General features: G+C 41.4%; 1 non-coding gene across 1 annotated transcript; it reads right to left on the bottom strand.

Moving 5' to 3' along the window:
* Positions 1–13,059: 13,059 nt before the first annotated feature.
* On the bottom strand, positions 13,060–13,131 carry TRNAR-CCU. Its single transcript has one exon. It is a non-coding gene; the product is annotated as a tRNA-Arg (tRNA).
* Positions 13,132–13,975: the final 844 nt, after the last annotated feature.

The following is a 13,975-nucleotide window of genomic DNA, read 5'->3' on the forward strand; positions in this document are numbered from 1 at the left end:
GGCTCGGGCGGCGGCGGGGCGCTCAGGACGCGGCGCGGCTCGGGGCGGGCGCCGGCCACATCCCCCGGCGGCGGCGGCGGCGGCGGCGGCGGCGGCGGAGGCTGCGCGGCTCCGGCTCCGCTCCTGCTGCTGCAGCTGCTCCCCAGCGGAAAGGGGCGGGCGGCGGCGGCGGCGGCGCCTCCCCCTGTCCCCCGCCTCCCGCCTCCCGCGCCCAGTCCCTCTCCCGCTCCCTCTCCCTCTCCCGGGCCGCCGCCTCCTCCGCGCCGCGCGCGTCTCCCATCAGACTCCCCGCCCCCAGTGCAGCGCCGCGCCGACAGCCGGGCGGCGGCGGCCCCAACGAGCCCGGGCCTTCCGGCGCGCGTCGGAGCCTGCGCGGGGCCGAGCCTCTTTGGCGGTGGCACCGAGGCACGGCGCTGCCTCGGAGCGGGAGGGCGCCGGCGGCTGTGGCGCTTCCGGACCCGGGAGGCTCCGGCAAGGCTCGCGCGCTACTCGCTCGCCCTGCTCGCTGGGCGCGCAGCCCGAAGACCCCGCTGGCACCTCCCTGCTTCCGCGGTGGCTTCTTGGCCCGAGAGGAAAGTGTACACACTCAACCTTGCCTGCTGACGGAGCGGGTGGTAGACGACGGGGAGAGACCTGCATCTGTTGCTGCTGGCCCCGTTTTGCTGATGAAACTGAGCGTTTGCAGGAGACAGCCTAGGAAGATGCACGCAACCCCAAGGTCAAAGTGTTTGCAAAGAGCCATGGATGGGGAAACAGGTAGCAGGTTCGCCGAGTCTCCCAGTGCAGAGCGATGTTGGTCTGAACGAAACTTTCCTATGCAGGATTGTCCGCAAAAAGCAATAAGCCAGTATTAAGTCGTTCCTATTAAAAAGAGTTAACTGAGGACGTACTTAGTTCCAGTAACGTATGGGTACTGGGAATGAAGAAGTGAACCAGAATGACAGCTTCTGTGGTCTTAACAGGTCCCCATTGCTACATTAATACCCTGTGGACTTGCAACAAGTTAGAATGGGCGTGGTCGCCACCTTCAAGACACGTACAGCCCTGGGGAAATAGCGTCCAACAAGGAATAGGGGCCCCGGGCTGGCTCCCTTGGTGGAGCATGTAACTCTCCACCTTGTCTTGAGTTCAAGCCCCATGTTGGTGTTTACGTAAAAAAAAAAAAAAAAAAACACAAGGGGATCCCTGGGTGGCTCAGCACTTTAGCACCTGCCTTCAGCCCAGGGCCTGATACTGGGGTCACGGGATCGAGTCCCACATCGGGCTCCCTGCATGGAGCCTGCTTCTCCCTCTGCCTCTGTGTGTGTGTGTCTCTCATGAATAAGATCTTTAAAAATATATATCCTTTAAAAAAAAAAAAAACCAAAAAGGTGAAAGAAGCAAGTGTTTAAAAAGAAAAGGCGAAAAGAAGCAAGTGAAAGGGTGGCGGGAATAAAACTTAAAGATCAGGGTCAAAATTAAGAGAACCACCTGCCAAGTACTGTTGCAAGCCTTTTACAGGTTTCATTTCATCCTGCCAAAGAATGTCTCAAAGACAGAATGGGGGAGGGAGGGGAGTTTCTTTACAAAGGTGCAAAGCAGTGAGGCTTAGAAGGCCTACCCAAATGAGAGACAGCAAATTTTAGAGATTACTCCAAGTCTAGGGGGAAAAAGACAGCACTGAAGTCAGTTGACCTATGTGCATTGAAAGCCAAGGGAAGTCATAACAGGAACCTGGAGACGGCTGAAAAACAAAACAAACAAAAGACCAATGAAGAATCCCTGATTGGTGTATTCCAATACCACTTCCTAGATCTATGACAGCGGATGAATCACCTTTCTAAACTACTTTCTTGTCTCCTGTGACCTGTTGATGATAGGATGACCAGGAAGGGTATCTTCAAGATTAGGTAAGAAAGCTGCTAGTAGGTAGAGCTCCACTCCACAAGTACTGCTTGAGATCATCAATGCTTCCTCTGCATCTGTGTTCTAGTTCAGCCTGCTCCAAAGATGCACTGTACCTCTGGGCTAGTAAATCCTCAATGTGTTACCAGGAACCATCAAGCCACTATAGAGAAGTGAAAAAAATAAAACTTGAATGGCTCTCGTCCCAATTCTGGTTATAAACTTCACAATTAGACTGTAAACTCCCTGAGAACAAGGGAAAGGATTTTCTTCTTTGTATTTCCCTCAGCTCTCTCAAATGTTTGTTGAATTATTCAATGCAGTCAGGAAGAAAAAAACCTTCCCTTGAGATTTTCCCTCAAAGCCTCAAAGTACATCTTGTTTTTAACTGAGGGAGGAGGCTGAAAGTAAAATTACAGTCTTAAACAAGAAGCCATCTGTCTTCCTTCTTTATAATCAAGGAAAGGGGAGTTGTTTCTCTTAGCAGAGTCAATATGGGAGCATTTCTCCCAGATTATAAAAATCTTTTTGGCTAGTATAGCTATTCCATGTAGTAGCTAGTGCTTATTTTGTAATTAGAGCTGCAAAAGCAGATAAATACGTAACAGGCTGTGGCAGTGCTTCAGAAAAAAAAAAATGTATTTCACTTTCTTGGAGGTCTCTTTCGTAGATATGGAGGTTGGGTGAATATACTTGAAGGGAAACACATTCCATTGTGCTTGACTGTTATGAAATCGTTTTCCCTTGAAGGGTTAATGGAACTAGGAGTTCTAAGATTCCGCAAGGGGCTTTGTAAATATACTAATTATGTATGTATGCATCATATATGCATATGAATGTGATGTTTTAAAATTATACCTCGTCATTAGCATAAGAGAAACTAAGGGCTCCCGACTTGATATTCTGTACCTTCTAAGAAGGAGTCTCTTTCCCATCCCCCTCATACCCAAAGAAGCCTCATAAATAGAGGGGGACACACTGCTGTTCCTCTTCTTCACTCTTTCTCATAAACAAGCACGTTCAGGATTCAATGAAAGCTACAGAAAATTCAGAAATCGCGAAAGGTGTTATTTTTTTTTAATTCTAGCCAGTGATCAAGGTACTGATCTCACTACCATGAGGTGTCATCAAGGCAAACCACTTGGGAAGGGCTTAGTGTGTTTTTCTTTTGAGAGAAAGAGCGTGGTTTTTTGTTTGGTTTTTTTATTTTTTTCAACTTATGTAAGAACAGCATCCGCACTAACCAGGATAAAATTATAAGGTCTATCAATCTTGGTGCTGCAGGGTAAAAGCAGATCACCAGCTGAGCCAGCCAGAAATGCTTCCCAGTGGTCTAGTATTGCATAATTGGCCATGTGAATTCCAGGGTTTCCAGTTTCAGATGGAGGGTTTGGTGCTGGTCACTCACAGAAGGAAAACACTGAATCACTGGTCTTTCCTACGATTTTAATAATGCCTGACTCATTGTTTACAGGATTGCTGGTTTAGGGGTGCAAATATAAATGCATCTGTGTATGTGTATGCCTGTAACTGCTCAGAATCATACTCTTTTTTTTTTTTTTTTTTTTTGTAAAAAGTGGCATTTGGTGCTTTTGGCTGTGTTATTTACATTTTAGCACATACTGTGTTCACAGCCGCATCCCATAAGAGCACATTTGCTTCAGCAGAGCCCCAGCCTCCAGATCTGCCTCACAATCTCCTCCTGGAAGCATTGGCATATCACCCCTGGGAAATGCTCCAGAAGCAAAAACTAATTGTAACCAAGGGCTGTAACTGTTCATTCATTACCAGAAAGGCAAGAGCAAGTCTCTATTTGAGAAGATGGAAATGTATCGCAGGCTCCCAGTTAAGTCTTGAAGTTAGAAACCCCTGAAAAGAGCTTGCCTGAACTCAGGCGTGTGACAAAAAAAGACAGCGTTGTTCCCTGCAAGACTCTAAGAATTATAAATCCTTAGTTCTGCGACTTAGTTTCTGCCTGTACTTTAAGTTGATGTCTCCCTGGTGTTAATAACTCTATCTTTTATTTGTGATTTCATGTGGATTTCTCCTGCAATATCAGGCAAATTATAAGTTCTCTAAAAATGCTAGCTGTGAATTTGTGTTGGGAGGTGGTGGTTAGCTTTTCCCTTATTACTTTCCTGAATGACATTTTTAAAATCTGCAGTTATTCATTTATTCAATAATTTTTTAATTGAGTCTTTCTTATGAGCTAAGCATGTTTGATTAAATATCACTATGTAAACATCAGTCCTTGGGGAGTTCAGCTGTTTCCATCATACAGTGAGCATTGGTTTTTATTTTGAGGTGTGGGGTGAGGAAAGAGAGGAAGGGAGACAGGAGTATGAGTATTCATGTGAGAAGGAAAAGAGGCAATTTGTAAAGTAGGGAAATCCATTTATTTAACAATATAGGTCTTGAGCCATTATAATGAGCCAGATACCTAGCTAGATGCCAGGGATTCAAAGATAAATAAGGTACATTTTTTGCCCTTAAGTCATTTACATTTTAGTGAGGTAGAAAGACATTTAAACTAAGAATTAGAGTATAGATTAAATGTAATGAGAGGAATGAGTCCACATGCTATATAAGCTCAGAGGAGGACCACAGAGATTGATTTATTTTGTTCATTAAAAATATGCTGCATTACATTTTTCCCTCTGTTAACTCTTCTTATCCCCACTAGACAAGTTCCCACTGTGTACCAAAAGACTAGAAAAGAGGATGGTATCCAGGAATAGGTCACAAATATTTCTTCAACAAATAACCGTATTTTGTCAATGAGTTCCCAGAAATTGACATTTACAAATGCCTAGAATGTCTTAAGGAAGAGTTATCAGAAATATTATATGATTTTTTTTAATGTTTGGCTTTTTTTTCTGTAAAACATCTGGAATGAAATATATTTATTTTTATAATATTTAAAGTATAGAAGGGTTTTTGTTTTTTGTTTTTTAAGAAACTGTAACCTAACACCTTGGCAAAAGACAGTGTTAACTATATAAATCTCTTTAAACCCCTAGATGCAAAAGCTACCATAAACACAACCAACACAGAGATAAAAAATCCTTGCAAAGTGATATATAAAGTGTTCACTGCTACAGCAAGAATGTTCATGTCCCCCAAAATTCATATGTTGAAATCCTAATTCCCAAAGGTGGTAGTTTTAGAAGGTGGGCCTTTGGAAGTTATGTGGGTTTTAAGGATAGAGCCCTCACGAATGGGATTAGTGACTATAAAAAAGGTTCCAGAGAGATCCTCAGTCTCTTCCACCATGTGAGGACACAGAAAGAAGTTGGCAGTATGAAACCAGGAAAGGGCCTTCACCAGAATTCCATCATGCTATCTAGCACCCTGATCTTGGGATTTGCAACTTCTAGAACTTGGGGAATTAATTTCTGTCGTTTATGAAACACCCAGTCTATGGAATTTTGTCATAGCAGCCTGAACAGACTAAGATTTTTACTATTGTTAATACTCAGATGGTTCCTATTAAAAAAGTAAAAGCCAAAAAATCCCTAAAAGCACTCAATAGAGAAAGAAACAGGCAAAGGACATAGCAGACAAAACCCACAGTGAAAGAAATACAAGGACTCATAAAATGTGAAATGCTGCTCAACTTCACTAGGAATAAAACTGTAAGTTAAAAAATTAGAAGCTATCATTCTTCACCTAACAAATTGGTGAAGATTTAAAAGCTCGATAATATTCAGTGTCAGAGAAAGTCACAGTGCTCTCATATACTATTGATGGGGATATAGTTACCTCTTTCTGGAAAAGGGTTTAAGAATTTATACCAAAATTTAAAAGATGCATTTCTTTCAGTTCAGCCTTTTCTTGTCCAGGAACATATTTAACAGCAATACAGTCTCGTTTACAGTAAGGAAAAATTGGGAAAGACCTAAATTTCTCTAAGTAGAATATGAAGTAATTGGTTAGCTAATAGGAGATATTTTACAGCTATAAAAAATATGAGGTAGGTTAGTACTTACTGACATGGGAAGATAACCACAATACATCATCTACTAAAAAAGGTTTACCAAACAGTATTATGATAGAATCCTGTTTATATTTTATTTATTTACTTTAAAGATTTTATTTCTTTATTCATGAGAGACACACACACACAGAGAGAGAGAGAGAGAGAGAGAGAGGCAGAGACACAGGCAGAGGGAGAAGCAGGCTCCATGCAGGGAGCCCAACATGGGACTCAATCCTGGGCTGAAGGCAGTGCTAAACTGCTGAGCCACCCTAGAATCCTGTTTATACAAATACTGTGTGTTTGTCTCTGTGTATTTGTAGAAAAGACTGTGAAAAATATATACCACTCTGCTGGTAAATATACCATCCACCTTTGGAGAAGATGTGGGGTTAAATTGAGGTGAGGTAGAGCAAGACAGAAGAGAGAACACTTTCTGAATTATGGACTTCTGCATTGCTGTGGTTTTGACAAACCAGGCACTGTTTTTTAAAACTATGTTAAATGTTTTTATAGAATGATTGTAGGGAAAGCAGTCCTCCCAGATGACCTTTTAATCATGGAGAAATCATGCAAAGTGCCCAGAGTACAGAGAAAGAACAGATCGCTATCAAAAGCCATGATTAATAAAGACTTCTTGGAGCAAGTGGCATTCAGCTGATCCTTGAACAACAGGTAGATTTTCAGTAAGTGAAGAGAGGAAATAAAAAGATTTCTCTGGCATAAAATAACTTAAGCAAGGCACAGGCTCAGAAATGAATAAGATCTGTTGGGTGTTCCAATTATATATTGTTGTATCACAAATCAGACTTAAGACAACAATTATTTATTACCATCTCTCACAGTTCTGGGGACTTCTCACGTGAGAGCTCTCATGTCACTGCAATCATACAGTGGATGGGGCAGGAGTCATCTCAGAATTTCTTCATTCACCTGCCTGGTGGTTGATGCTGGCTGTTGTCTGTGAGCCAGAATACTTACATGGACACTTGCCCTATGACCTGGGCTTCCTTGCAGGATGGTGGCTGGGTTCCAAGAGTGAGCATCCAAAGAGGACCAGGCTTAAACTACATTACATTACCTTTTATAACCTAGCCTCAGAAAGCACATAACATGATTTTTGTTATAGTCACAAGCCCATTCAGACTCAAGGAAAGGGATGTTGGTTGCCCCCAACACCTGACCCCAACAGAAGAATTATCAATGTCGCATTGTAGGAAGGGTATGTGGGATGGGAGATCTTGCTATGAGCTCTCCAGTTTGCCATGGTTCCTAACACTGGTCTCTAGAGCGTCTTCTGACAAGAGCCAGCTTCTCCCATCTACATTGCCCTCTGGCTCCATAGACCTTGGAGTTCACACCTCCTACAGACAAGAGGATCAGAGAATTTGGAGCAAAAAAGGTAATAGAACCTTTAAAAACTTCACTGTGATGATATGTTACAGGGAGGTCTAGAAAAAGGAGAGATTAAGTAATAAAAACAGTAGGTGCTAAAGCTTTTGCCCCTAGTCATCAACTCCTCTGCTCAATTCAGCAAAATGATGCCCAAGTATGATTGATGGGAGTCCTCCATATTCTTAACAAAGCATTCAGTGTTCAGGATGCTCTCAACAGGCCTCAATTCTTGTAGAACCAGATGCTCCTATGCCTGGCGGGAAATTACTAGGCCATAGGAAGTAGTTGAACTTTTTGAGAATACCAAGGTACCACTTCAGGGAAACTAAGTGATATTTCTCTGACTGAGCAAAGAGCATAGACTACCTGGGAAGGAAGCCATCTCTTGACCACCAACTCCTCTCCTCCCAAGTGTTGCCGTAGCTGGCCTCCTAGCGTGGTGCTGTGAAGGAAAAGAGGCAGGCAGAGACTGTGAGATCTGGCTGGACTGGCAGTTTGAAGCTTAGCTACAGTCATTCCCAGCTTCCCTCAAGTCCTGTTAAGAGATTTGTGTTAGGTAATGAAAATTGTAGCATTAGTCTGGTTTTTAAAGTTTTTTCCCCCCAACTATTATTATTTTATTGGACAAACTGTCAAAATCCACCTGTTCTTTTTCTCAGAGCTCCTTTCTTCCTTCTTCATTGGCACTAGACAGAGTCATTTTCCCTAATACTGTGTAATTTAGAAGAGGCTGTGTCAATTGCATAAAATATTTCTAATCTCCATAATTAAGATGCTGCTGGTCTGACAGCTTTGCTCTCTTACTCCCCCTCAGCTAGTTGCAGGCATATAGAAAGACATTTTAAAAGAGTACTAAAGCAAAAATGACATGCTGTTCCCTTCCCAAAGGGCCTTCTCATGACTATCACCAGCTTCCCTAGACTCCTTCCTGGAGAGCTTCATTTATGGTTTCTTCAAAAGTAGGAAAGAGAGACTATGCCAAGTTTCTTCAGATCATTTTCTCTCCATTCCCAGAACATGTATGCCCTATCCTCAGTTTGGATTTAGAGAAAAATCCAAATTGCCCTTTCTCATGACCTGTCCTTGGTCATCTCCTAACACAGCATTTGACAGGGAATAGTCACCAATTAACTTGAGTCTAACAACTGAATGATGGAAGTCTGAAGTCAAGGAGAAATTTAGAGGAGTAGCAGAACATTGAGTTGGTGGCAAGAAACCTTTGAATATCATATATGTAGTCTAATTTCCTTTACTTTTGGAAAAAGCAGAGAGACAGTGATTCACCCAGATTGCCATATACTCAACTCCTTCCTCCTACCTCTTCCTAGTTTGACGATGCATTCAGGTATGGCCTATAAAAAGTCTCATTTCATCCTCAAGATAATTCAGTTAAGTAAAAATTATTATGGCTGTTTTAGAAACTAGGAAAATGAGATGTAAAAAAAAGTGATCTAGACAGACTGGACTATGCTGCTACAACAAATTTACCTTCAGATCTAAGTGGTTTAGTAGAACAAAGGTTTCCTTTGCCCTCACAGTATTTATGACATGGTGTGTGGCTCAGATGGGAGAGGATGGTTGTAACTGCTCCATGGAATTATTCAGGTACCCAACTTTCTGGAAGTTTGAATGGATTTTAACTGCATCTTGTAAAACTTCAGGTCTTTCGATCTCTCAAAGTAAAGAAATAGTGGGGTGCCTAGGCAGCTCAGTTGGTTAAGCGGCCAACTCTCGATCTCAGCTTGGGTCATGATCTCAGGGTCTTGGAACTGAGCCCTGAGTCAGCCTCCACCCCACTGGGAGTTTGTATATCTCCTTCTCCCTCTGTCCTTCCCTCCGCTCATTTGCACATGCTCTCTTGCTCGCTCTCAAATAAGTAAATAAATAAATAAATCTCTCTTTAAAAAAAAGAAAGCATTAGATAATTACCCATGGACTTTTCACTGATTTAGCCCGGAAAGGACACTTATTCTTTTGGTTGTATTTCATTAGCTAGTACGTGTCCTCACAGAACAGAAAGGGGGAAGAAATGTAGGAGAAATGGAATATTCTATAGGCATTGCTCACTCACTGTCATTGACCTATGAGGTAATAATTTGCCCACCATCCCATAGCTGTGAAGTGGTAGGATTGGCATCTAGAGCCAAGCTGTCTGACTCCATAGCCCATGTTCTTCCCCATTGCACTTTTTTTAGGGACAGAAGTGGCCATGGCATACGAGGCAGCTATACAGCATAGTCGAAAGATCTCTGGACTTGAGACAGATGGGTTTGTATACCCATTTTGCCTTTTACTAATTGTGAGGCCTTGGGCAAGTCCCTTAGCGTCTCTGCTAACAGCAGTATTCCAGTCTATAAAATAGGGATCAATAAAACTCTTTCATTAGGTCACTGTGAAGGGGAAAGTATGAGAACCTTCATGAAATGTAACTTTTCCTCAACAAATGTTTAAATCTGAATTCTTAGCATTTCTTTTTCCTGCCCCTCTTTCTGTCACACAAATGCTTCATGTGATGTAAGTCCTTATAGTGACACCTTACTGAAAGTTCTAGTGAAATTCTGCCAGAGGAGAGACATCAGTAACCTGATCCCAACACTTCCAGCACTAAAGTTCTGATTCTATTACCAGTCCTTTTTCTGACATCAGCAATTTTCTTCACGTATTGCCAAGCACAGCTCATTCATGACTTCAGGTAAAAGGAAAGGATAATGTCGCAATGGAACTAAAAGTTGTGGCTTGAGAACAGTTTTGCATTTAAAAACACTGGAAATGCTGGAGCCTTTTTAGGAAGTAAATGTCAAGGCACATTAATATAGAGTGAACATAAATGCCTTCTGGTTTCTCAACCTATTGAGAAAGCCCATTTGGTTCATCATTGTAGCCTCTTCTAAACTCTGAAAATAGGTCCTCTATGTTATTTTAATGTTATTTCGAAAAACAAATTAAACATCTATTAAAGCAACCAGGTAATAGGGAAAAAATATCTTATTTAGAAGCTTAACGGGGCTTTTACTCCTGGGAAAAGAAAGTAAATTGTTTCCTGTGGGAAGGTGCATAAACTCTTTCAGGCCCTTAGGTAATAATTGTTTAGGAGAGTGTTGGTAGAGATAATTTACAATCTTAGGAGCCAAGGTTCAAGGCAAAAGTAATGAACTGCTCTGAAGTAAGGCTTCTTTTTCAAAAGAAGCCTGAAACACAACAACTTCTATTCCTTACTTTGCCTTTCTTGTTAGCAGTGCAAACATCCCGACACACTGGTTGCAATCTTGGGCTCTGGAGTCAGACAAATGTGAGTTTCATCACCAGCTTTGCATATTACTAGCTGTGGGTCTTGTCCTAGTCTGCGACATTGCATTGTGATTATTAAAAGGCAGAGAGCACTTGGCAGGTTTACAATGGTGTATTGGGCATATTTGATGCCTGGAACAGGTCATTTTTAATGCACCTCTCTAGGTGACAAAATTATTATCACTAATAATCATTTTCTAATTTATTTTTCTGTTTCAAAACAATTAATAAATTTCAATTTTTAAGAACTAAAAGGTGTATTTTGTGTGAAAAATATACACTTATTCACCAAGGTATTGTACCTTGCAGTTCACAGTTTTACTATTTTGAGGTTTGTTTTAAGATTTTTAAATTTATTTGAGAGAGAGAGAGAGAGAGTACAGGAGATGGGGGCGGAGGAGAGGGAGAAGCAGACTCCTTAATGAGCAGAGAGCTCAATCCGAGGGCCCTGAGATCATGACCTGAGCCAAAGGCAGATGCTTAACCAACTAAGCCACCCAGGCATCCCTGTGTGAAGTTTTTTTTTTTTTTTAAGATTTTATTTATTTATTCATGAGAGACACAGAGAAAGGGAGAGAGAGAGAGAGAGAGAGAGAGAGGCAGAGACACAGGCAGAAGGAGAAGCAGGTTCCATGCAGGGAGCCCGACGTGGGTCTGGATCCCAGGACTCCCAAGTTCATGCCCTGGGCCAAAGGCAGGCGCCAAACCACTGAGCCACCCAGGGATCCCCCCTGTTTGAAGTTTTAAACTATAACTAAAAACCCAAACTGTGACATAAAATGATTGCATTAAATTAATCTAGTTTTGTTTTTTTACCTTTTGAATGACTGTGCTGTTATTGTTTATTTGTACTTGCTGTTTAAATGTAGGGGTGTGTCCTACCAAGGGGCTATAAAGAGGAACACTGCCCTAAATGAGCTTGAACAATTCCTAACCATTATGAACTTACTCTTGAAGCAAACCCATGAAGCTGTGTCTACATGTATCACGGTTGACTGTGCAAGTACGGTTTCTTTGGATTAACTTCTATTTTGGAATACAATGTTTGTTAAGAGACAAGTAATAAACTTTTGCTAATATGAAGTATATATATAAAATATATATTATATAATAAGTATCTTATATACATATTATACAATAAACATCTATAAGGTTATATTTTTTTTAATTTTTATTTATTTATGATAGTCACACAGAGAGAGAGAGACAGGCAGAGACACAGGCAGAAGGAGAAGCAGGCTCCATGCACCAGGAGCCCGACGTGGGATTCGATCCCGGGTCTCCAGGATCGCGCCCTGGGCCAAAGGCAGGCGCCAAACCGCTGCGCCACCCAGGGATCCCCTCTATAAGGTTATATATATACATCTAATATAATATATATACATATTCTCAAAACTCAGCAAGCAGTTTAGAAGGTAGTCCAACCAAATATGTTTTAGAGAAGAGCAATTTCATCACTGACATTGTTCAAAATTTCAGGCACATGGTAATAATAAAAATCAGGCAGATAAAGCTTGATTACTTTTGAAAATTCTCTATAGACAATGCACCTTATATGTCGTTAGCTACTCCCACTGCCCCACCCTTGGCACAATACTATAAAGCTCCTGGTTATAGTATGCAATCAACAAGTGTCAGCTATTAGTATTTTTCTACAAGTCTTAAAAACAAAGAGATTTCTAGGGTCTTTTATGTTGCAGAGAGAGAGAGAGAGAAATGGAAATATGACTTATGCCCCAATAAAGAAGTAGTGTTATCTTTTAAAGAGAATAATGTTTTTCTGTAATAATAGCAGTAGATGCTTTCTTTTTTTGAAAAAGATTTTATTTATTCATGAAAGACACAGAAAGAAAGAGAAAGGCAGAGACATAGGCAGAGGGAGAAGCAGGCTCCATGCAGGGAGCCTGATATGGGACTCGATCCCAGAACTCCAGTATCACGTCCTGAGCCAAAGGCAGATACTCAACTGTTGAGCCACCCAGGTGTCCCAGCAGATGCTTTAAAAAAAAAAAATTATTAGGGTAAAGTACACATAACAGTTGCCACTTTAACCACTTCATTTTATTATTTTAACTAATCTCTACCTACATCATGGGACTTGAACGAGCCCAGAGGTCAAAAGTCACAAACTCTACCAACTGAGTCAGCCAGGCACCCCCATAGCAATAGATGCTTTTTAATTTAGAAAATATGATGTGTAAAAAAAGCATACAAAATGCATTAAAAGTCCCTGTGGCCCTGTTATCTAAAGACAACAATAACTTGTTTATCTACTGTATGTATCCCAAGATTTGTACATTCAATTATTTTCATCTTCACTATTAACCTATGAAGTAGGTCATTTTTTACATTTTTCATTTCTTCACATTCCTCTTCTCCTTTTTCACAGAGGAGATAACTGAGACCTGGAGAAGTTATAGAAGTTCATAAGTGGCAAAGCTGGTATTCAATGACAACTCTGACTGGAAGCCCAATCTCTCTCTTTTTTAAAAAAATTATTTATTTAATAATCTATACACCCAATGTGGGGCTTGAACTCACAACCTGAGATCAGGAGTCACACACTCTTCCGACTGAGCCAACCAGGTGCACCTGAAAGCCCAATCTCTTAATAACTCTACTATTGTATATCTTTATAACCTTAGGGAATACATTCAGAGGATATAAACAGAATTGTCTTTAGATTTATAAATGAGGGTACTTGTCACAGTGATAGTTGTAAAAACATATTTATGTACATATTTATGTACATTTATGTTCCTGAGAAGGAAGCAATAACACATTACTGGTGGCTAACTCTTAGTTACTGAATTACTGATGATTTTTTATTTTATTGTATATAATTTTCAATATTTCCTAATTTTTTTAAAGATTTTATTTATTTATTCAGGGAGAGAGAGAGAGAGGGAGAGGCAGAGACACAGGGAGGCAGAGGGAGACGCAGGCATCATACAGAGAGCCTGACGTGAGACTCGATCCAGGGTCTCCAGGATCACGCCCTGGGCTGCAGGCGGCGCTAAACCGCTGCGCCACCAGGGCTGCCCAATATTTCCTAAAATTTCTATGTTAAGAATGTGAATATTTTCAAATGTGAGATTTTCTTTTATTATTATTTTTTAAAATATTTTATTTATTTATTTTTGAGAAAGAGAGAGAGTCAGAGACACAGGCAGAGGGAGAAGCAGGCTCGGATCCAGGGTCTCCAGGATCAGCCCAGGCCGAAGGCAGGCGCTAAGGCAGGCGCTAAACCGCTGAGCCCTGGGGCTGCCCTTCTTTTAATATTTAGATTTTGTTTATTTATTTGACAGAGAGAAAGAGCACAAGCACAAGCAGGTGGGGCAGCTGGCAGAGGGAGAGGGAGAAGCAGGCTCCCCGCTGAGCAGAGAGCCTGATGCAGGACCCTGGGATCATGACCTGAGCTGAAGGCAGACA

Source organism: Vulpes lagopus, chromosome 7, assembly GCF_018345385.1.
Source record: "Vulpes lagopus strain Blue_001 chromosome 7, ASM1834538v1, whole genome shotgun sequence".
In the NCBI taxonomy this organism is placed as follows: Eukaryota; Metazoa; Chordata; class Mammalia; order Carnivora; family Canidae; genus Vulpes; species Vulpes lagopus.